Here is a 26055-nt window from a genome sequence, read left to right as displayed (position 1 = left end):
TGGCTGGATTATGGGTGTATAATATTGGATTACAGGTGTGATAAATGGATTTATGCACAGATTGGTTTAACATAGTTCTGGGTGTGGATAATGGGAAGACTCACTGTGGGTGTGGGTGGCAACAACCAATAGGCTTGTAGCCAAATGGAATAAAAACATGGAAAGAAAGGTTCATTGAAGGCTGCTTCCTGCCTGCCATGCTGTAAACTGTTTCTACTCTGCCACAGCCCTCTTCCACGCCACCCTGCCTTGGACCCACATGACTATTAATGGTTGCCTCTATAAACTGTGATTTAATTAAACTTTTGATCCTTTAACTTTGGATGTTAGGTAGTTTGTCTCAGCAACACGAAAGTAAGAGGACAAAAGGGCACAATGTGAAACTCATTCTTTATCTCTGCCATAGCAACTATTTGTCCTCTTTTTCACATCTGCCGGTTCATCAGGTTAATTTTTTATTTTTTGAGACAGTCTCATTATGTAGTGCAAGCTGGCCTTAAACTCACTATGTAGCCCAAATCCTCCTGCCTCAGGTCCCAAGCGCTGGGCTCACAGGTACGTGCCACCATGCTGAGTCAAGCTAATTGTTCTTTCTTTAACATATTTTCCTCCATCTGTCCTACCCCAAGCTCCACCCTAATTCTTTTCATAGCCTCACAGGTGAGAAGCATCTGTTCACAAATGGGTGATATGGACTTGGGGAGGAGAGAGTGCCCACTAGATAGAGGATTCTGAGATTTTCCAGGAACCATTCTCCATAGCTCTGACATCCCATTGGCCTACCCCACCACTTTCCCCTAAATTCCTCAAAAATATTGTTAAACTGAAGTGTCAGAGCCAATAGGAATCTGAAGGAGTGGGGAACCTTTTTATTTTCATTGCTAGGGATGAAACCCCTTGCCTTGTGCATGGTAGACAAGTGCTCTATAACTGAACCACTCTCCGTGCCCAATTCATATTTTTTAAACACGTTTCTAAATGATACTAATACTACTGGTCTTTTGATGCCACTTTGAGTAATAAAGTGTCATATCAGCCTTTTTTCAAAAGAAGGAAAAAGCATTCGTTAATATATGATGTATATTTACAGTGTTTCTGAACTATAAAGAAGAGCTTAATCATGTCTTCCTAAAAAATCCTGCTGATGAGAATCAAGACTCACCATGAGTCCTGATGTGTCCCAGATTCAACAGTAGTAGGCTGTATTGTTGTTCAGTTTTGTGGTAGCTGCAACACCTGCATGAGCTGCAACTGATTTACTTATACTCATTTCTCCCACTAACTTAGTCTGCATGCTTAGGCTTCTGCTATCGCTTTTCCAACTTTACTTTCATTTTCCGGAACACTAGCAGTTCGACTGGACTCTGGAAAACCTGCCTAGCCTTGCAAGTGCTTCTTTTCTTTTTTTAAATTAAGTTTATTGATACAGTTTAGGTATATACAATGATCACATTCATCATAGCAAATTTGTGCCAGTACATAGTATACCTTTTTTCCCTCCTGTTCCCCTCCCCTCCCTTTAATTCCTCTTCCCATCCTTATTTACTAAGCTTTGTTTTCGTTTTATCTTTCTTTTCCATTTTGATTTTCCCTTTCTTCCTTTGCCCATCCCACTCCATAGTTCCCCTTTCCTTTTGAACAGTTTCTTCCCATTTCACTATCTTTCTTACACAATTTGATTCTTATTTACACTTTCAGTGAGAACATGTGATATTTACAAGTGTGTATAATTTAGCTCACTTAAGAGTGTGGTCTTGAGGGCCATCTATTTAGCAATAAATGTCTCAAGTTTATCCTTTTAAGTAGCAGATTAGTACTCTATTTTATAAAAAAAATCTTTTTCATCCATTTTTCAGTTGATGGGCTTTTGAATTGCTTCCAAGATTTAGCTATTATAAACTTTGCCAATATAAGCATGAGTGCATATATGCCATTGTGGTATGATGCTTTTCATTATTTCAAGAAAATATGAAGAAGTGGGATAGCTAGGTCAAACTGAACCTCTAGTCCTAGTTTTTTGAGAAATATCCACACTAATTTCCACCATGGTTACACCAGTCTACACTTCCACCAACAACAGAAGATAAAAATCTGAAAAATATCAGATCTCCTAAAATCAAAGACCCAATCCAAAAATGGACATATGAGATAAATGCAAGTGTTTCTATTTAGTGGTAACTTAACCTTGATCTTATCTGCTTAGATGTTAAGATACTCCCTACAGGTAGCCTTAAAATGCTTAGGCTTTCACTTGCATGACTTTGGCTATTGTCAATGACCTATAATATTTGTGGAATAAAATATTTTACAAGTTATGGAAGAATGGTGACTTTCTAATTCTGTCATTTTATTTAAAGAAGAGTTTCCCTGGCGAGGGAGTATTTCAGTTGTAGAGTGCTTGCTTAGCATACACAAGGCTTTGGCTTCCATAGCCAGGACTAAAAAAAAAAAAAAATTCTCTTATTAGGTCGGAATGAACTATAGATCCTCTAAGAACAGCAGTTTAAGAAAATTCATATTTTATTCTTGGTTTATGTATTTACATTTTTCAATGCTCTCTAATTAATTGAGAGTATTCTTTTGGTATTCAAATTGTCCCCAATTTGGCCAGTGTAAGCCCTTTCACACTGGCTCCTGCATCCGTCTTCCATCTATTCTTTATTCTTTGAACTCTTTCTTGCTTTCTATCACAAAACTGTTTGGGATGCCTTTTTGTTTTCCCTGCCACAGATGTGGATTCAGCTGCTTTCTCCATGTAGGTTCATTCTAATGGGAAATGAGTTTTATACATCAAAATCAGGGCACTAGATGGGATTGCTTCTAGTATCTTTTAAGGACATAGATACCATATATTAATATGAACTAGATTGTTTAATACTTTTTCCAGTTGAAATTTAATAAAAATCACAGAATTTTTTCTTATTTTATTTTATATTTGTATTTATTTTTTCTAATGCCTTAAATGTTTGGCTCTAAGGTATTAACTATTTACTTTCCTGTTTATAATAACATACACATGCAGCAAAATTGCAATATAGATATTTTCACTATTTTAATAACTGAGTTAAATTTAAGATTTCTTTGTTTTCTTTTTGTCTTAAGTATTTAGCAAACATACATGTAACTACATTCTTCATAAACATCTAAGGATCTATGCAAAAATCACTTGAAATAGCTGTTTTCATTGTGTGGTCATTACTAATTTCATATAAAATTAGGTTTATCTGTTCCTACACACACTTATTTTTAAGTTTTATTCACTGTTTAATTTTGATAAAAAATTATATAGACAAGGCCCACTTTCATTCATTTTATCAGTACCTTTTCCTTCATTGCCATACATAGTCATGTAGAAAATTACTTTGAGTTATTTTTCTGCTTTTTAAAAACAAATTATAAGTTAATGCTTATTGTTTCCTCCTTTCTTCAGTTAAGTTTATACATTTAATCTTGAGGTAACATTCATTACATCAAAAATTGTCAAATGTTAGTAATTTCCTGTGGTTTCAACTAACATGAACTTGTATGAAAAATGAAATTTGTGTGAAGTTGAATCATTCTAAGAGCATAATATGCTTTTTCATTTGCTCACATTTCTTTGTTTTTCATGAGTGTTTTTGCAAATACTTTACATTTTTCTGTATTTTGCTTTGCTATTAATGTGGCTTTTTCATTTATTTTACCTAATTGACTGATACTTAAATGTGTATGTGTACATGTACATCTGTGTTTGATTTCTGTCTGTTCATTTTACATCTTTCTACCTTACTGAATTTTGTTGTTTGACTTTTTTGTGATTCTTGTGGGCATCTTAAAGGTATACTCTAATACCATCTTTGAATAGAGATTGCTTTACTCTTCCTTTCAATTTCTTATACTTCTAAGTGTTTTCTCAAGTCTCAATGTATTGAAAAATACTTCCAACACACTGCTGAAAAGGAGAGAATGAGCCTTTTCATTTTTTAGTGGTAATGGCCCAATATTTCCCTAGTTTAAAGCTGCTTACCTTTACAGCTGATATATCATGTTAAGAGAGCATTGAGCCCTATGTTATTCAACTTTCTTTTTGCATAAGTAAGGATTAAACTGTAAGGTACACTTTTAGTGTCTTCTGAGATGATTACATTTTCTTCTTGAGTTTATTGATGTATTGAATTATATCAATGGATTTTTTTAAACATTGAACCGATTTGTCTATCCTGAAATAATTCCACTAGTCATGGCACTTAATTTTTAAGATAGTATTGAGATAGAAGGTAGGGGATGGCAAATGTGGCTGGGGAAATACGTGGGACCAGTTAATTTAAAAGATCCCAGTAGTGTGACAAATAATTCCTAGGACTCTGTATATATAACTTCTCATAAGTTTCCATGAGATACAGACAAACTACAAGGGCACAGACACCATGAGGCGCCTACACTGTGACCCTTAATGGTAGCCTACTCTGTGTTTTTCTGACCAGGTTGTAGTTTTGTTTCACTTCTCTCTTCCTCTCTTATTTTTCCCAATTTTGTGCAGTATCAAGGATAAGGAGGACTGGGTTTTAAAAGATTTTTTTCTAAACAGAATTCTTTATTTGGAAGCTAAAGACTAAGAGACTTGTGAGGTAGATTTCAACCTGTTAAATGTGAGCTGAGGCTCACAGAGAACTTTCGTTCCCTCTTGGCCAAATGACAGCCATCTTAATTTTGTTGTTTTCTGAGACAGATTCTTGCTATGTAACCCAAGCTGACCTCAAACCAAGGGCAATCTTCCTGCTTCAGCCTCCCTAGTGCTGAGAATACAGATGTGCAACACTATGCTTGATTGATATCTTAATTTTTATTTCTGCAGTTGTTATTAATAATTATTATATATTTTTTGTCTTTTTCCTTTTTATTGGTACCGGGGATCGAACTCACGACTGCCTGCTTTCAAGGCAGGCGCTTATGCCACTGAGCTAAACCCCCAGCCCCAGTTGTTATTAATAAATCATCAGGTTTAGATATCAAAATTTGATGGACTTAGTAAAGAAATCTTCAAATTTTTTTCTTTTTCTACATTGTGAAATTTTCAAAGAACCATTTAGATTTTCTATTCCTTAAAAGTTAGGTAGGATTCTCCTATAAAATTATCTGGGCCTAATGCTTTATGGAGGTTATCCCTTAGACAACTTGCTCTACTTCTTCTGTGGAAGTTGGCCTGTTTAAGCTTTTTCTCTCTATTGGATAACTTTCATAAATTAGATTTTTCTAGGAATTTATCTGTGATAAGATTATATCCAAAAGATGAGAAGTATAAAACAAAACAGGCCTTTATTCTGAGAACACGGAGAGAGAAAACCAAAACCCCTGACCACTGGAGTCCGGCTTTCTCTCTGGCAGACACGTGGCGTCAGGGGTATGTAAGTAGCCTTGGTTTGGCGTGGAACCCAAGGGGCATCAGGGATGCATGGGTAGCCCATTGGTCTAGGTATGGCACAATAGGTAAATTCCTAGGGGGTGGGGAAGATGGAGTCACAGGTAAATTCCTAGGGGTGGGGGACATAGGAGTTCCTTGGTTCCGCCTTTAAGGCTTCACCGGCTATAGTGTCTTGTCTGGGCCAAAACCCTTTCATATCCTGACTTATGATTATTATTATGAAAAGGGGCAAAGATTTCTCTCTTTAACTACTGCAAAGATTTCTCTCTTTAACTACTTCATGCTGGCAGGGGGCACTGTACTGGAGTCTGATGACAGTTGATGCCCAGGTGGACACTGGTGCCAGGTATTTTAGCCAGGACAACTTCACTGGTGAATGCAAATATGTTAGACTGGAAAAACAAAAAGACAAGATGTTATGAGGAGATATGGCACTGTCATATTTAAGGACCCAGGTGAGGTAAAGGGAAAGGTGCTTTTGATTTAGACATGTCATTATTTCAGGATGACTTTGAGGTAGGATCATTGTCATGGTGAGGTAGAATTCTGAAAATTAAACGTGGGGTTAGGAGGAGTGATGTTATAAGAGGTGATTACTCCCTCATGTGAAAGCATAAAAGTTAAAAGGGTAGGTAGGTAAGGCTTGTCTCCAGTATACATGACATTGGAGTCCGTAGGAAATACTGTTAAAGAGTCCTGCTGAAAAACTGATCATTAATAAAACATAAGAAATTAGGAACCAAAGTGGATAACAAAACATGACTTAGCCTGTTAACTGTGGCTGTGAGACCTTTGTGAAACAGAGACGGGTGGGCAACAGAAGATGAGATAACCACTCAGAATGATCAGATTTAAAGCTAGGAAGGCACCTCTTACTCTGAGTGATGTGAAACCAGGCTGGGAGTCCAGCAACTTTGACTGGTGTAGGGTTAGCCAAGTAGACCAGAAAGGGGCCACTCCACCTTGGTTGTAGTCCTGTGGATTTAGAACATTTGAGATAAATTAGATCTCCTGGGGATATGAGAGGATCTGGTTTGGCCTCTCCAGAGGGTTGTGGAAGATAGAGATCAGCATGTTGTCACAACAAGTGTCAGAGGAAGGAGAGGACTGGGACATAGTCAGCAAGGGAAGGGAGATTTTGGGGAACAGGAAGATTGTGGAGTAAGAATGGCCTGCCCTATGTAAGCTCAAAAGGACTTAAGAAAGTAAGAGCCTGGGGAAGTGCCCTGAGCTTGGCTAAGGCTAAGGGCAAAAGTTGAGGCCAAGGTTGGTGTAGTTCTCAAGTGAGTTTTGTAAGGTGTATCTTTACGAGGCCATTTGCCTTTTCTACTTTCCCTGATGATTGTGGATGGTATGGGATGTATAGCCGTCAGGTGATGTATAAGCTTGAGGATACCTGTTGAGTGATCTGAGAAATAAAGGTGGGACCATTGTCTGACTGAATATTCTGAGGTAGACCAAACCTTGGAATGATTTCTTGTAATATGACTTTGGTAACTACATCAGCAGTTTCCCTGGTTGTGGGAAAGGCTTCTATCCATCCTGAAAAAGGTACAAACAAAGGTGAGAAGATATTTGAGAGTGTTGTGTTGGGGCATGTGTGTAAAATCTATCTGACAGTCCTGACCAGGTGTGTGTCCTCGAAACTGATGGGTAGGAAAGGAAGGGGGTGCCATATGTCCCTGAGGAGAGGTCCTGGCACAGAGATCACAGGTATGAGTCATCTTTAGAATGATAGCTTTTAGAGAAGGGTGTATGACTATTGGGGCTAAGAGTTTGTATAGGGCCTGTGATCCTATATGAAAACAGTTGTGTAAGTCAGTAATGATGTCTAAAGCCTGTTGATGTTGGAGAACAAGTTTAGATCCTTGAAAAATCCATCCCTGAGTGTTTTGTGTGTAACCTGGTTTATGAAGTAGCTGTAACTGCTCTGGTGAATAATTAGGCTGAGGTGGACTGTTTGGGACTAATGGGAGAAGATGAGATGGGCAGGGCCCTTGTGCAGGTAACTTGGCTTGTGAATCTGCAAAGGCATTGCCTTGAGCAATAGGATCTGTAGAGTTTTGGTGTCCTCTACAATGAATAACTGCTGCCTGCTTTGGGAGTTGGGCTGCCTCTAGAAGTTTAAGGATAAGGGAAGCATTAATGATGGGGGTTCCCTGAGTGGTGATAAAACCCTGTCCTTGCCAGATAGAGGCATGAGAGTGTAAAATGCTAAATGTATACTTTGAGTCGGTGTATATATTTGTAATTTTGTCTTTTGCTAGTGTAAGAGCACTTGTAAGGGCAATAAGTTCTGCCCTCTGTGACGAGGTGCCAGGTGGCAGTGGATTTGCCTCTATAACTTTTGACTGGTTAACTATTGCATATCCTGCCTTCTTTTGGTTCTCTGTGTATGTTGAACTGCTATCTATGAACCATGTGTCAAAGGCTAAAGAGAGAGGTGTGCTACTGATGTGAGGGAAAGGAGTGGGAGTCATCTGTAGGAACTCAATACAGTCATGATGAGGATGGCACTCTGAGGTGGGAAGTAATGTTCCTTCATTAAGAGGACCACTAGTTGCAATAGAGATGCAAGAGTCTTGAGAGAGAACTAAGTGTACCTGTTGAAGGCGAGAAGGGGTCATTAGGGCAGGGAGCACCTTATGTGAAATAAGCTCACGTAGGTGATGAAGTGAGTGTACTATAATAGATTGCCCTAATGTAAACTTTTTTAGCTTCCTGTTTCAGGAGGGTTGCAGCTGCAAGATCACAGCGACAAGGGGCCCATCCTTTTACTGTGTGATCTAACTGTTTTGACAAGTAAGCTACTGCTTGAAAAGAAGGTCCCTTTTTATGTCCTAGTACACCTATAGCATTGTGGCCCTGACAAGTTGTGTATAGGATGAAAGGTTGGGTGAGATCAGGAAGGGTAAGAGCTGGAGTTTTTAGGAGCGCCTCTTTTAATTTTTGAAAGGAGGCATGTATGGTCCTAGTAGGATCCAGGGGTTCTGATAAGGGACCCTTAGCAACCTTGTAGAGGGGTTGAGCTAGGGCTGCAAAGTTAGAAGTTCAGAGATGAAAGAAATTAGCTAAACCTAGAAAGATGTAAACTGCTGTTTAGTTGTGGGCACCTGGAAATCATGAAGAATTGCCTTATGATCTGAGGTGATGGAGTGAGTGGTGGGGGTGAGAGCGAGACCTAGGTATTTGACTTTTGGGGAAAGTATCTGGGCTTTAGCAGGAGAGACCCTGTATCCATAACTAGCAAGGAAATGAAGAAGACTGAAAGGTACATGGCTAACATATGGGATGGAGAACATAATAGAAGGTCATTTATGTATTGAAGAAGAACACTAGGTTTGAGATCAAGTTATGTGAGGTCAGGAGCAAGAGCTTGACTAAAGAAGTGGGGACTATCTCTGAACCCTTGGGAGAGCACAATCCAAGTAAGTTGTTGAGACCTGAGAGTGTCTGGGTCAGTCCATGTAAATGCAAAGAGGTTTTGGCAATTGGGTGCAGGGGGATAGTAAAGAAGGCATCTTTAAGATCTATAACTGTAAAGTGAGTGGTGGAGGGAGGGATATGAGAGAGCATGGTATAGGGATTTGGCACCACTGGGTGAGTGGAGGTAACAACACTGTTAATTACCCTAAGGTCCTGTACCAGGTGATAGGACCCATCAGGCTTGAGTACTGGGAGAATGGGAGTATTGTGGGGTGAATGTGTAGGTTTGAGAAAACCATTGTCTAAAAGGTGCTTAATTATGGGTTTAAGTCCCCTTAAATGTTGGGGAGCTATGGGGTATTGGGGAAGCAGGGCAAAATGAGGGATCCCTGAGATGGATTAAAAGAGGAGTGGCATGTGAAGCTAGAGTGGGATTGGATGTGTCCCAAACTATGGGGTCAACCAGAGAAGGAGCAAGGGGAGGGAATGGCTTTGCAATGCATTGTGAGGCTGTTTGGAGGATTAAGTTTGTGGGGAGAGAGAAAGTGAAGGAAAAATTAAGCTTTTGAAAAAGGTCTCTACCTAAAAGTGGTGTGTTACATGTTGGGATTACTAGGAAGCTATGGGTAAAGAAAAGAGTCTGGAATCTACATGGGACAGGCCCAGTTTGGAAAGATTAAGTAGGCTGGCCATCAACACCCCCAACAGAAATCAAGGACTTACTGCAAGATCCTGAAAGTACACTATACGTCACCGGTGTATTCACAAGCAGAGATATTATCTTACCTGAGACCTCCAGTGAGACTCAGGGCTCCGACATGGTTACCGGAGTGGGGGCTGTGAGCCCCAAGCCCCATCAATCTTCTGCAGCAAGTCCGAGCAGGTCAGTCTGTGACAAATCTGGCACTGATGGAGTCTCTTGTGAGGGTGAGGGATTAATAGATGGCTTACCCGCTTGCTGGCAGCTAGGATAGTCACTTTTCCAGTGGCCCTTAAGGTTGCAGTATGGACATGGTCCTAGAGGGATGCCAGAGTTAGGGCAATCTTTTGCCCAGTTTGCTGCATTTAAAGCATGGTCCGGGTGGGACTTGGGCAGCCACACCTTGTTTTGGATTTGTTGTCCTGGGAGCCCTGAGTGCCACTGGTAAAAGGTCAGACTGGTATTTAGCAAACTTTAATTTTTGAGCTTGCTTCTCCTCTTTTTGAATTTTATCTCTGTTGTTGAAGACACAGAAAGCTAATTTAAGTAGTTCACCTTACAGAGTTTGAGGGCCACGTTTAATCTTTTGTAATTTTGCACGAATATCAGGAGCAGACTGGGAAATAAAATAAGAGTTAACAACAATCATCCCTTCATGAGAGTCTGGGTTCACATTAGTAAACTTAATTAAGGTTTACCGCAGCCTATTTAGGAACACAGCTGGGTTTTCATTAGCCTCCTGGACCTGTTCTAAAAGTTTGTTATAGTTAGTATGTTTGTGAGCAATGTTATTAAGGCCCAGAATCAGACACTCATTCATCTTATGTAATTGTGTTCAACCTTGTCCATTTTGATAGTTCCAGTTAGGATCTTATTCTGGCACAGCTGCAGGCCCAGGGTCATTATCAGCGGTGTTTGCCTTATGTCTGTGATCAGTTTCTTCTTGAGCTGCTTGCCACAGCTGATTTCACTCTTGTGAGCTGAGAGTGGTATTTAGAATCACATAAACATCCTTAAATGTAAATCATAACAATTAGTAATAAATTCAACTTGCCTGATATAATCTGTGGGTCAACAGAGAAGCTACCTAACTTATGGGTAATCTGAGATAAGTCAGTAGGGAGAAAGGCATATGTATATTAACAAGTCCCTTGGGGCAGCTTGCTCCCAAAGTGGTAGCAGAGATTGAGGAAAAGATTGCAGAGTAGATGGCTTTCAGGCAGCCATCCGTCTGGCAGACGCATGTGAGCAATTATCTGTAGAACAACTACAGAGTGGCTGCTGTTTACCCTGGGATAAGGAATCACTGGCAGATGGCATCTCAATGTGTGCCTTGTAGCGATGAAATTGCTGTCAGCAGCATAATGAACCATTATGTGGACCAAAACAGGGTGGCTGTTGCTGTTCACAAGAGGAGCCACAAGGGTCACCCATTGACTGTGAGATCTGTCCCAAGATGGCAGTGCCCTGTCACATCACAGAGGGTTGCAAAATGGTGACTGTTCCCCGCACAAGCTGGAACAATCATGTGGCTTGCTGGAGGGCACAACAACTGAGACCTAGTATGGTGAGCGGGTGGGGAGAATGCTGTAAAGGACAGAGAATTATCAGGAGATAAGAAGTCAGAGACTTCGAACTAGCAGAGGGGTTAGAGCTGCTGGGAGAGTTATGGGTCCTAAGAGATGGAGAGGAAAAAGCACTGCGGGAGGTAACTGCAACCTATAGGGATTAGAGCTGCTGGGAGAATTAGGGGTTGACAGAGGGAAAGATGATTGCATGGTGGAAGGTAGTGGTGAGGAACAATTTTGGGGATAGGCAGGTGGTGGCCGAGAAAAAACCAGGGGTACATCATCGAGCAAATCCTGAGGGCAGGAGGAAAGGGTTTACATCATGGCAGAGTTAGCTAAAAGTATTTGGCTGGGAGTAAAAGACTTAATGAGACATGCGCGTGTTCTCAGAACAAGGAAAGCCTGTATGTAAGGGAGTTCCATTAACCTGTCACTGGCCTGACAGAAATTATACAGGTTTTTGAGAATGCAGGGGTCAAATGTCCCCACTCTGGGCCAAGGGTCGCCGATAAGTGGATAGGTTGGCCAAACCTCCTGGTAGTAAAAAGTTAATTGTTTAGTTTTTATGGTACTTTTAATCTTAAGAATAGGTAGATTGGAAATTAGAGATTTTAGAGATGTCTTTTGGGAGTTAGAAAACACGTTTCCCATGATTAATTCAGGCAAGAAATGAGCCGTGGTCCGAAGGGCGAGCCATCACTGGTTCCATGGCACCACACGGCAGCTAAGGTTCCAAAAACTCGTATATTCCAGTCGTCACTGAGAGATTTATGAGTGGAGTCCATGTGGGGTCAGTAACATTTCTGCCCGTGAGAGCATGAAGCTCTAAGGAACGTGAAAAACCTTTCAGCGTGGGCAGTCCAGAAAACTCTGCCTTGGGCTATCTGAACCCAAAGGACATGAGAGATTTTTGAGTGTGGACACAGGTTGCCCAGAAAGACCCTGCCCTGGGCTGTCTTAAGGACGTGAGAGTGTCACAAACCCACACGAATGGGAGAAAACTTGCCTGGGGCTGAACCCAGTGCCAAGAATTCTCCAGAGTATGCTCACCTGAGATTAATTGGGCCAGTGTCCTGTGCAGGCGGTTGGCGGTCAAGCAGGTCCGGGGAGAGAGAAAAAGTGGAGAAGTAATCCAAGATGTAATCCAGTTCGTGAATGGGCTGGGGACTCAACTGGGAACTGGGTGTGCCCCAGGAGTCAGTCGCCTGCTGATCGCGTCACAGCACCAAATGATAGGATTATATCCAACTGATGAGAAGTATAAAACAAAAGAGGCCTTTATTCTGAGAACACGAGTGAGAATACCATAACCCCCGACCGCTGGAGTCCGGCTTTCTCTCTGGCGGACACGTGGTGTGTGGGGGGTATATAAGTAGCCTAAGTTTAGAGTAGTGCCCTAAGGCAATTAGAGAAGCACAGGTATTTCATTGGCATACCTTTGGTGTCAGGGGCAGATTCCTAAGGGTGGGGGGAGAGTCACAGGTAAATCCCTAGGGGCGGGGGAGATAGGAGCTCCCTGCTTCCAGTTGAGGCTTTTCTGGCTACAGAGTCCTATCTGAGCCAAAACCCTTTCAGCTACAACAAAACCCCCTTACTGTTTCAGTCCTTTCACCCTAAGGGTAAGTCTCTTCCCCCTCTTTGACAGGTACAGATTTCTCTTCCTAAGGCTGCTGCATTTTGCTGCTCAAAACTCTACCACCTATTTGCCCAGACCTTTTGTTTACATTTATTCAATATCCTCATTTATAATTTTTCCACAAATGAACAGTTATGCAAATGCACTATCATTCTTGTTCTAGTGTCATCCTAAAGAAGACTTTGTACTTTTGCTTCTCTGCCCATAATTTGAATATCAGTCCTGGCTTGCATTTTAGATACCTTCTTCCAAATGTTTCTATCCTACAATTAAGACAGGCTGCTTGTAGGGGGAATGTTGTGCTTTGTTTATGCCTTTGCATTATAAATAGCTGGGCTCTGTTTCATTGTAGTTAAAAGATGATAGTATCTTTCTCCACTAAGTTTTATTTTTATAAAGACAAATACTAAGACAGTTAAAGACAGTCTTAGGATATCTGATCAATGTAAACAGAATATAAGCAGTGAGCTAGACTTAAAAGTAAACATTTAACAAATACCTTATTTCATTTGCAATTCTGAACTCTTTCAAACTCAGCTCTCTCACAATACAGCTGTACTGCTTAAAACCCTTTGAATAACAAAGATGTCCAGACAAAATGATATGACCTTGTAAATATAGTCATCAATAGGAAAATGCCAAATATTTGTGCAGACTCTTAAAATAAGTGATAGAAAGTATACTTACTAGTAGCTAGTACTTAAAAATACATTAGAACATTTTATGCCTGATGTATCACCATAGTACAAGTACCAAGTAAAGTACTTTATGTATAATGCATAATTAATAAATGCTGACTAAAGCAATCTGTACAGTTTTTAACCGCTTCAAAAATATATATGTCTACAAGTTGAACCCTTGACAATAATCTTTAGACATGTAAGATGTGAATTTATTTATTTTATTAACTCACAAGTATTGACTAGGTATTTGTTATAAATGGAGAAAATTTGTCTCTTGTAATTGAGAAGTATTTGATCTAGCAAAAATAATACATGTGTGAGCCAAAATGAGAGACTCAATAAATGCAAAGAATATCTGAGAGGGTGTCTCAAAGAGTTGATGTTTGAAATTGTCTTAAATTTTGTTAGTACAACATTTAGAACCAAGAGAATTCAAAGTTGAGACAGCACAGTACGCAAAATTACTGCAGCAGAAACAACATGAAAGTGATGAGGAAATGGAAGGAAGTTCAGGATATCTTTATATTGAGGGCTGGAGGAATGAAGTGAAAGATCAGATTGATAGTTTGGTTTCCCCAGAAGCAATTCCTATGATGAAGACTTGTGTCCAAGAAACTTCTTATGTAAGTGCTTCCAGGAGAAACCATAAAGAAAATCAGGATAGAGAAAATGAGGAAGACACACAAAGTTTAATTTCAGATAAAATTCTACACAGGAGACCTTCAAACTTGCCCTCGGGAATTGTCTAATGAGTCACTCTTAGGAACTGACTGATTTAAAAGCAAAGGCCCATGATTTGATACCTCTGCAGACATCAGCCCATTTGCCAAAGATTACCCAGGAGGATACAAACTTCCAGATACTTCTTAATTTCTGTTTCACCAGGACAAGAATTTCCACTTAAATTTGACAGTTCTCTGAAATAATGCTGATGGTATAGGATTTTGGAGGTGAAAATATATTAAAGCTGGGAAAAGAGTGCTCAGAAATGGTAAAGGGAACCAAAGGGCGTATAGGTTGACATTGGGAGTAGACACTATATAGCTGGTGTTAGTAATGAAGCAAGGAGATAAAGGAAGTTACACAGATAGGGCACAGGTATGAACAATTAACCTCACATAAACTAAAATCTGGGGCTTAAGTTAGTTAACACACCAGAGGGCTCAAATAACTAACTTAGCCAAATTGACTATCAGGGCCTAATGTAATGCAATGGACAAAGAACATGTACCTAAACAAATGGGAGGAGGCTTGAAGGAAGTGAAATGCAAATGAATCAGTTTTCCAGAGAGCAAAGGCCTATCTGCAACCAGGAGCATCTCTGGTTTCTAGCACACACAAAAGTGCCAAAAACTGCATAAAAATCCCTTAACCTGTGTCTCATCTTATGAAAGCCCTCCCCAATAAGTGGGGCAACTTTTCCTTTTATACTTTATTAAACATATACTTGGTCATTCCTTGCTGCTTGCTTTGTGCCGTTTTGTCAGCTTCAATCTTCATTGTCCAAAACAAGGACCCAAATTAAAGCACAGGAGGGAGCTAGTTACAGTAAGATAGTTCATGTTAGGCTGCAAATGATCTTCAAAACCTTTTCCTCACATGTTTACTGAACTAGTTCTTAAAAATAATATACATATCCTCAGGAACTTTTAGTTGACACCTAAAATATTAACTTAATATTAGGCCAGCATTGCTTTTCAACCCAAGTCAAAGACATTACAAGGAAGGAAAAATAACAATAATATCTCTCTGAATATAGATACAAAAATATTCAGCAAAATATTAACAAATTAAACCCCAAAATATATATAACAGATAATGTATCACAATCAAGAGGGGTTCATCTCACAAATGAATGGTTGGGTCAACATTTGGTAATCAATCAATGTAATTCATCATATTAATAGGGTAAATTTAAAGATTCTTATGGGGGTGGAGGTATAGCTCAATAGTAGAGCATTTCCTATCATGCACAAGGTCCTGAGTTCCGTCTGCAGTACTGCAAAAAATTTTTTAAAACCCTTATGATTGTATCAGAATATATAAAAGCATTTGATAAAATAGATTAACTCATAATAAAAATGTAGGATATGAATGTTTTAGCTAGAAAAGTAAAAAAAAAAATAAGAGCAATTCTTTAACATAGTAAAGGATGTCTAGAAGCTGGGTGTGGTAGCACAGGCCTATACGCCAGCATTTTGAGAGGCCAAGGCAGGAAGATCACAAGTTTGAGCCTAACCTGGACAATTTAACTAGTTAAATAAATAAATAAATAAAATTTAAAAAGAGGCTAAAGATATACCTTGTGAAGGTCCTGAGTTCAATACCAAGTAATGAAAAACAAAATATTTAGAGAAAAAGGTATACTTACAATTTTTACACATTAAAGACTAAATGTGTTCACTATAAAATGAGAAAGCTGCCAGGCATGGTGGCACATACCTCTACTACCAGCACTCAGGAGGCTAAGACAGAAGGATTGCTGCAAGTTCAAGACCAGCCTGAGCTACATAGTAAGTTCCAAACTAGCCTGAATTACATAATGAGACCCTGGTTAAACAAACAAACAAACAAACAAACAAACAGAAACAGCAAACATAAATGAGAAAGCAAAGATATTCTCTTCCATTGCTCCTATTAAGCAAAGTGCTGAAAGGCCTAGCTAGTACAGAAAGAGAAATAAAAAGCAAAGCCATGTTTTATTTGAGATAATATAACTGCCAATGTAAAAAAATCCTAAAGTACCTACAGAATAATCTTATTACCTGAATAGGAAAACCTGTTCACCTAGCAAAACTTCAGGATACAAAGTTCATTGATAAATTCAGTTGTATATTTATATACCAGATGTCAAAAATAAGAACTAAGAACATATTAGCATGTACAATATATTTTAAAATGAAGAACTTATTATTATAGCTTTTTTATGTGTCAGTTTGCCTAGGTCATGGGTCCTAATTATTGAATCAATATAAGTATTGCTGTGAAGGTGTTGTGCAGACAGAAATAAAGTCATTATTCAATGGGCAGTACATAGGCAGTATATACTAATTGGTAAATTTATTTCTCAAAGTGGTATGGGCTAAATTTTGAGCACTTTATATACTGTGATTGAATGTACAATGCATAAATGGTACATAATGGAATAATGTTTCTCACTGTCAGAGAAAAAAGTTTACAAATCAACGCTGGGGCGAGACTAGAGTGAAGTATGGATCTGAGTTGGAGATAAGGAGTATGAATTCATACTTTTCTTAATATATATAGAAACAAAAAGATGCAGAATAATTATATATGTGTATACACAGTGTGTATACACTGGTTAGTAAATAGTTATTTATTACCAGCTTTTTCTAATAAGAGGGCTTAGAAATAGTGATCACAAGGCATACTCAGTGTTCAGATTTTGGTTTCTACATAGTGTTCTTTAAAAAAAGGAACTGGGGTTTCTTGGACAAATGGGTGATTTTAGGATGTAAGCAGGGATAAACTGGAGCTTGGAATATTTGTAGTGCCAGTAATTAAAGAGATAGTAAAAGAAACAAAAGAATGGGTGTGGGTAGTGGCTGAGCCTCAATTGAATTGGAGACCAGTGAATTCCTTGGAACTAGGGCAAGGCCATACCAGCAGGTGTCTGTCCTTGATGGTCCTCCATTTTAAATTCAGCACAGATTGCTCTGAGAATGCTTCATGTTTAGTGTTCTCAGCAATACACTGAGACCTTGCACTTTTCATTCCACCACATGCTTCCCTCCTTTAAATGTATATAAATAAAGATACAGACCTTGCTAGGTTATTGATGCCTCTATATTAGAGAGGTTAGATCCTACCTGGTCACAGTTTTGCTTTTAGTATATGTCTAGTTGTTTCTTAATTTCCCATCACCCCCTCTCAGGACCCCACTAACTGTACAGGTCATGGAAAGTGGAAATATTTCAGGAGAAAATAAGAGCAAAACTGATTGAAATTCTGATAGTCAACATTGAAACAATGTGACCAAGAAAATAAGTCAAGTGGTGGGCTTCTGCCACCTGTATCACGAGACTCTACAGCCAAGGTAGCTGGAGGAATCTGGGTGACCAGATCCTCCCTGTGCCTCAGTGGGACCAGGCAACTAGGGGAATGTCAGTCACACAGTAGAACTCTGAATAGGTCACAAACTATAGACAGGTGAGACCAGTAAGATGAAAAGTTAAACTCACAGAGCAACATGTTCCACAATGGTGGCAGCCACATTATGTTCCAAATGGTAGTGGCCGCACCAGGATCCAGAATGGTGGTGGCATAGAGAATTTGTTCTTCAGATCAGGTTCAGAGTGGTCAGTTACCCAGGCACTATATTCATACAACCAAAAGGAAAGGAAGCCTGGCTACTGCTCTAGCTCTAGCTGGAGGCAGACCTTGGCATCATCTACATGGTGCTGTTTTTAGGTGCATGCAGAATATAAGAGTTCTGAGGTTAAAAAGACTTCCACTCGTATTTCAGAAGAATGCCTGGGAAGATAGGTAGTGTGCTCCTGAGAGGGCAATGTGTAAAGCTGTGAAAGTGAAACCAAATAAGATATGGAGTCCCCAGAAGTTTGGAGAAGCCAGGAAAGTGCATTATCTGAGGAAACCTGCAAGAAGGAAACAAAGTGGGCCTAAGAGAGAAGACATGGGGGCTACAATCACCAGCAGCACTGTGAGGGCAGAGCAAAACAAGTCTTTTGGAGCTCACTATTGGCCACAGATTGCCTTGGATGCTGCATGTGTAACTATAGGACTTAATGCTTGCCCTGCTGGATTTTGGACTTACTTTGGTCCTAATCCTTTGTATCTCACTCTTTGTAACTTTTGGAATGAAAATGTCTATCTTTTTCCATTGAATATTGGAAGTGTTTAAGTTTCTTTTCATTTGTACAGGGTTTCACAGCTAAGAGTACCTTACATCTCAGTTGAGACTTTTGACTTAGACTTTTCAGCAAACCTGAAGCTGTTAAGATTTGGCAACTCTTAGAGATGGACTAAATGAGTTTTACATAAATGGATGTGCATGAATTTTGGGGGATCCAGGGGTAGAATGTTATGGTTTGTGTTTAGATGTCTCTCAAAATCTTATGCAGTTATGGGGGCAGAGATCCAGATTTTGTGATTGATTGATGGTTCAATGCTAGGATTATGGGTGTGAGTGCTGCACCCACCCTGGGGCTGGTAGCCTGCACACAACATAATGGAGGAAAAGAGATTTATTACTTGCTTTTTCCCCTTTTGCTCTCTTTTTTTTTTTGCTGGCTTCCACTGCCATGAATTGTTTCCCTGGGTCATATGCCACACTGCCTCAGAGCCAGCTGATTATGGACTTCAACCTCCACAAACTGTGAGCTAAGTAAATATTTCCTTGCTTCATTTCTTCATCAAGCATTGTATCTCAGCAACAAAGAAAAGTAACCAAGACAGTATCAAAGATAAGCCAAGAGCCAAATTTATACTAAATAGACAAAAACTTAAAACAGTGTAAAAATCAGGAAAAAGAAAAGGATGTCCAGTATTGCCACTCATCCAGTATAGCTCTGGAAACATTACCTAGAGCAACTAGAAAAGAAAGAGAAAAGGAATAAGGATAGGAAAGGAAGAAGTTAAGTTATTATTTGCAGATGGTGTGATACTCTACATAGAAGATCCCAAAAACTCCAACAAAAGACTTCTATATTTAATAATCAAATTCAGTAACATAGTGGAATATGAAGTCAATTCTCAAAAATCAATAGCATTCCTGTACACAAACAACAACCTCACTGACAAAGAAATTAGGAAAGCACACACTTCACAATAGTTCCCCAAAAACTGCAATGCTTAGGAACCAATCTAATAAAGGAAGTAAAAGATCTATATATTGAATATTACAGCACTACAAAAAAGATCAAAGAGGATATCAGAAAATGGAAACATACCCTTTGTTCATAGATCAGCAGAACCAACATTACGAAATGGTCATACTACTAAAGCTATTACGTTCATTTAATAAGTCTCAATCAAAATATCTTTAGCATACCTTATAGAACTAGAGAAAACATTCCTAAAATTTATTTGGAAACAGAAGAGACCTAGAACAGCAAAGGCAATCCTGGACAAAAAAAGTAAGGGGGACCTCACAATCCCTGACTTGAATTACTACTACAAAGATACTGTGATAAAAAATCAGCACAGTAGTGTCAAAATAAGAAAAACAGACCTGAGGATCTGTTGGACAGATTAAAAAATGCATACACAATTACAAACACACCCAACCACCTTACCTTTCACAAAGGGGCTAAACATGTTCACTTAAGAAAGATAACCTTTTTAATAAATGGTGCTGGATTTTCTACATGTCAAAGACTGAAATTAGACTCATGCCTATCAACATGCACTAAAGTAAAGTCAAAATGAATCAAAGATCTAAATATTAAAGCAGAAATACTAAATATACTGGAAGAGAAAGTAGGTAGAAATCTTAAGGACACTGGTGTATGCAAAAGTTCATGAACAAAACCCAAATTGTAAAGTACTGCAAAGAATTAACAACTGGGATCTCATTTTATTAAAAAGCTTTTTCACATCAAGAAAAATCACCAACAGAGAAGAGAAAAACCACAGAGTAGGAAATTATTTTAGCCAGTTGTCTCTCAGACAAAGGATTTCTATCTAGAACATATAAAAATTGAAAAAACTCAGAACCCCATTTAAATGAGCCAATCCAAATCCACGATTAATATATCTTTCTCAGATAAAATAAAAATGACAAATAAATATATGAAAAAATGTTCAACATCATTGGTAATTTGAGAGATACAAATTAAAACAATACTGGCATTCCATTTCACTCCAGAAAGAAAGGCTATCATAATCAATAACAAATGGTGAAGGAGTTTTGAGGAAAAAACTACCCTTCTCCACTGTTGGTTGAAGTGCATACTGATGCAACCACTGTGGAAATCAGTATGGAGATTATTCAAGAAGGTAGCATTAGAAGTTCTATTTGACTCAGATATTCCCTTTCTGTATATCTTTCCAGAAGAATTTAAATCATCATAACACAGCAATATGTGTGCACCATGCTTATAGTGGCAGTATTTGTATTATCTCAATATTGTAAACAACCCAAATGCCCATCAATCAATGAGTGGATAAAAGAAACGTAGTAGTTTTATACATTGGAGTACTACTCAGCTATGAAGCAGGATAAACTTGATACTATTATAATTAAATGGATGCAACTTGAGACCATATTCCTAGCTAAAATAAATCATACTAATTTGTGTTAGCATCACATTGTCTCCCCAGTGTGAAAAACTGAAAGAGTAAATAAGGTCTAGTCTAAAATGTACAATAAGTATTGCAAAATGGGAAGTATTGCCTAAAAGTAAAAGGAACTAGAATGGCTAAAGGAAAATAGCAAGAAAAATATGTTAGCTATACTATTAGTGTCTCTTAATTCACTGAAAATGAAGGTTTGTGCTAATATCATTTGGAGAATTTTTATGCCTATATCTTATATTCTGACTAGCTACTTCACAGTGTCAGTACACAATGTACTAACTCTTGTTATTTTATTATAATTGTGTTGTAAAATCCTGTTTTACTTTTTTCATAAAATAAATAAAAATTTAAAAAAGAAAATAAGCCAAACACACATATACATCTACACACACATGTATTTGTATTATAACCAAAATATAAAATAAATATTATAGTAAATGAAGAACACACAAATGAGGATAAGCAAAGGATATTTATTTAGAGTTTGCTACAGCAAGACAGTAACCCACCATTGCTTTCAATCTGGCATAGACTTAGCAGGTAGAAGAGTAGGAAAGTTGTATGGTGGGAAAAAAATGACTTCAAGCATGCTTGAATTAGATGCTTGACATAGGGAAATGGTAGGCAGGCTAACTAGAATGAGGTATCCTAGATTATTCGTTGTTGGTGCATATTTGTATTTCTCTGGATGATCCTAAGTTGGAAAAGGGAAAAAAATTAAGGAGACTGTTAGTAATAAAGTGCTAGGTAATTTGAGCTGGTAGTTAACAGGATTATTGGTTAGTTTCCTGAGTTGTTAGAGACAACAGCCACACTTTCTGACAGTATGACTTCTAGACACCAGGCTGACTTTCTCAGGTGGTTATGGTAGCTTATGGGTCAGTTTTGTAGGCTGGTTGCTGCAGTTTATGGGTCATACTTCTATTTTGAAATAGTCTAGCCATTGTCCACTCAATATGTATGAGTCCACACTACTTAAATAAATGAAATTAAATAAAAAACTATATAGAATGGAAGGGACAAATCTTCCTTTCAGAACATATGCAGATTGTGGGAGAGAACTCCAGTGACTCCTTTTGAATTCAAAACAATTACTGTGACTTTGATTATTTGGAAACTCATTTCCTTATACTGATATGCAAAAGGCTGGCTAGGGTATTTCCTTCTCTCTTCAATTGGCTCTAAACATTGCATATAAGGCTAACTAGGTGCTAATATGCAATATCTATAGCCAACAGACAGTCCTGTTTCCTTGCATAGTGTTCTCCACAATACATGATTGAGCACCTGGGATGTTAGAGCAAATAGCTCTGGGAATATCAACTGGGTTAGAGGCTATGACTCCCCAGGGCACAACAGTTTGCATATGAGAAATCCAAGCCATAGCCCCCCAAGTAATTCCACTGCTACCTTAGTTGGATTATGTAAATTTACTCTTCTTCATATCTTTATCTCTGCAATTTACAGAGATGCCAATCTTGCACCTGGCCAGCCAGCTCAACTTACTCATGTATTTCCCACCATCCTCACTGTCACTCATCCCTAAGCCACCTGCTTTCTTCACAGGATAATAAATGCTGGGGAGAGGCCTAGGATCAAGGCCTTTGTCCACATGTCCTCATGAGGATTGGACTTAGGACCCCTTGGCTCCCCTTAACTTGGAATATGTCTTGGTGTCTTTACTTTTGCCATAGGTTGCATTGGAGGTGGTAGATTAGAATTAACTTGCTAGGATTCCAATAGAGTCTCAATGGGATTACAAATATAACTTTTTGGATTGTGAGGAAAACTAGAAAGAGGATTACAATACTTGGATGACTGAACTCGATACTTGGGTTTACAATACAGATAATCACCATTCCACAAATTAGAAGTAAATCACTTCCTTGAGTGTGACTTAGACTTAGTGATTTTCTTCTAACTAATGCAACTACAGGAATGAAAACACTGTCACTTTATGATAGAGAAACTTTTTAAGTACTACCTTGGTGAGGTGACTACTGTTAACATCCCAGAAATAAGCCATGTTGATAATATGGACTCCTTAATATGATGTAATGAGAGCAGTGCCTTGTTTTTGTAATCTTCCCCCAACACTCATAACTTCCATATAATCAGGAGAAAATATCAAATAAACTCAATTGAAGGACATTTTATGAAATACTCAACTAGTATCTCTCTAAAACTAGTAAGGTCATGAAAAACAAGATAAGACTGAGAAACCTTCAAAACTAGAGGAAACCAAGGAGATAAATTAAATGCAATATGGGGTAATAGAACAGGAAAAACACAATGGAGTTTAAAAGAAAGCAGAGAAGAGAATTTAAAAAGAAAAACTTAAAATATGAGAAAGTATAGTTATTTCTTTAGTTGATGTTTTTAGCTTTGATAGAAATTCTCTATACTGTCTTTGTGACATTTCTGTAAGTTTGAAGGTATTTTTAAATAAAAAGTTTTCTTTAAAAATATGTATCTCCTCAGGTAATTTTAGGTTGACATCTAAACTTTTTCCTCACAAATTTAAATATTTACAAAGAATAATTTCTAGGATACTGTAAATATTCTTACTTTAAATTTACACTATCTTATCACCTTTTTAAATATATTCAAAGGAATATAAATATAAAAAAAATTGAACCACGATCTTCAATTTAAAAAATAGATAAGCAAGCTCTTTTCTTAACTGTCAGAAACATTAGATTATTCCTTTTTCTTCTTGAACTTATAATTCCAAGTAACTTCTTCTACATAATTTTATCCTGTTGAGATATATTTTTATATTTTAAAATTTCATGAATTGTCCTATCATATACTCTTGTAATTAGAATGCATATATAAACTTAAAATTTAATTTTAAAAAATCACCTGTGACCTAGTGACTTAAGTGTTAATTACATTTCAATCCAGAAGAAGTTTTTCTTACTGTTCACATTTGACCAAAATGGAGTATAACACAAAATTTGATAATTATCTAACCTCAATAGCAATTATTTATTATACATGCATATATTAGTATAAAGGACAAAGGTTATTTTTTCTTTAAGGAGATAGTGGGTACCAGCATTTATAATTATCTCTGTCTGTTACACAGGAGGTATAGCATAGGATTTTTATTGAGTGACAATTACCTTTCTTCCATAAAATAGAATAAAGGTGACTCTGAAATAAAGGGGAGAGGAGAATTCATTTTTATCTTAAGTGTATTTCCACACAGAAAATAAAGAATGGGCATTTAGGATCTATAAAATTATTCCTTTAAAACCACCCATGCCTGTGCCTTACTTGGCAAGGTTTCATATATCATTGAGAACACAAATTCTTCAGTCTACTTAACCCTGGGAGTACCGATCCCCAGTGTGCAAGCCACCCTCATGGTAACACTGAAAGGGTTGGAGTTTGGCCCACACCAAAGGAAAAATGTCAACTGCCAATAGAAAAGGTTTATTTCTAATAAGAGAATCTGGGTTGTTGCTTTTCAGGTAGATGAAAGAAAAGAACTAGAAGTGTATTTTAGTTAGTGAAGTAGAAAAAACTTGCAAAAGTCACTATGTATAAACTCTAGCTCATTTCCTAAGCAAATTCTTATTTATCAGAAAATGAAATCCATTAAATGGTAAACATTTTCCCCAAGCAACCATTTTTCTTGGTATTCTAGTTCTCTAAGGATCAGGTAATTCTCATTCCAACTACCCATTCAGACAGAACAGAGAATATTATAAAAACAAAGTCCCCATGAAGACAACACAACATAAAGAGTTTAAAGCCCTTTTTGTCTCTATGTATGAGGACAGAGACATTTTATCCTTATCACTTTCTACCACACAGTTGGATCTCAAATTAACAAATTCCCCAAATAAATGGACAACAAGGCCAAAACCTGAATCTCTGCACAGGGAACTTTATATTCCAACAGCCTGTATTAATAGTGTTCTGCTGACATGACTGAGCATGTGGAGTATTTATACAGAGTATGTCTAAATTTCAACATGATAAAATATTTAATACAGTCCCTTTAACAATACTGTTCAGATTGTAGATAAGAATACACCTTCCCTGGATCATATGAAAATATGTCGCAAATGTTTGATACTCTGAGTTAAGGGAAAACTATGTTACTGAGTAAAATATCTTGAGAGATGTTACATAATCCAAGCCTTGGAATACAAATTAAGTCCTAAAAAGGACTTCCTTTATGACCAAATGTTTATCTGGCTCCTCTTTGATTTCTCTTCTTAATTATGACAGACTTCATCTATGTCCTGTTATCCTTGACCTGCCCGGTCTACCCAGTTCGGCAAGAATCTTATCAAGCTAGTTTAACAAGAATTCAATCTCCCTTGGTATCTAACTGAGTTCTTCTTAGTAATTTTCTATCAACTGATCACCTTATTACAGCCATTGGCTAGAAATTGCCAGTTGCCCGTGTTGTAGTCCCTATTCCAGTAGTCTTGAGTAAACTCTTTTTCCCTGTTTAACTTGTCTGGTGCAATTTCTCTTTAGCAGTTCTAGAGACTGATGGATATGATAGTACAAGAGTATGAAAGACTGCCCTTCATCCAAAAGCTTGCAGTTTGTAGGAGGGGGAAACTTTACTCTCTTTTCTCTGAGGGTTAAAAATTTGAATCTAGGAAATAAACTGATGGCAGAGAGGTAACAAGAGAAATGATATACTTATCACAAGCTTGAATATCATCTGAAAAAAAATGAATACTCAAAACTTCAGTTATATCTAGTATACTCTCTTCATAAAGAAATGGAAGCAAGGATGTAGGCAACATAGACAACCATAAATGATTTGGGAGAAAGATGAATGGGTCCTTTTTCCTTTCCAAGGAAAAACAGATAGCCTGTAAAAGGTCTGTTCTGAGCATGGTGTCAACCTCTTGTCTTCTTCTCTATAAGTCAATCTCTCTTGGATGATGAGATACCTAAGCATGGGATTAATGACAATTACAACCTTTGGGAGGGTCTGTCTTTAGGCTGATAAGGGAAAGAACAAGTTATGCCTTTGGTTTGAAATAATCAGTATACTAAAATATACGATATTTGGAGGTGTCATTTCCCAAACTCTTTCATTTCCCCTGTCTACTATGAAACTTCCCAGGAGTTTCATACACTAAAATCTGAATTGGTAGCTGTGAAGAAGAACATCAGATCATCCAAAAGCTTGCAGTTTTTGGTAGCTGAATGAAAAGGGACCTGTGAATATGTCATCCAGTCACACAATTCTGTTTTGTTTCAGGAGGTAGAATTTCAGATGAGTTTCTATCAAAATTTGCATCTATATTGTACCAACAAACAGGTATTTAACAAGAGGCATTTCTGTGGAAACAAAAGAAAAATGGAAGTTAATGTTTGAAGCA

This window comes from Cavia porcellus, unplaced genomic scaffold (assembly GCF_034190915.1).
Source record: "Cavia porcellus strain 051 isolate PalLab524CR breed Dunkin Hartley unplaced genomic scaffold, mCavPor4.1 scaffold_3, whole genome shotgun sequence".
Classification (NCBI taxonomy): domain Eukaryota; kingdom Metazoa; phylum Chordata; class Mammalia; order Rodentia; family Caviidae; genus Cavia; species Cavia porcellus.
Note: the sequence above shows the minus strand (reverse complement) of the source record.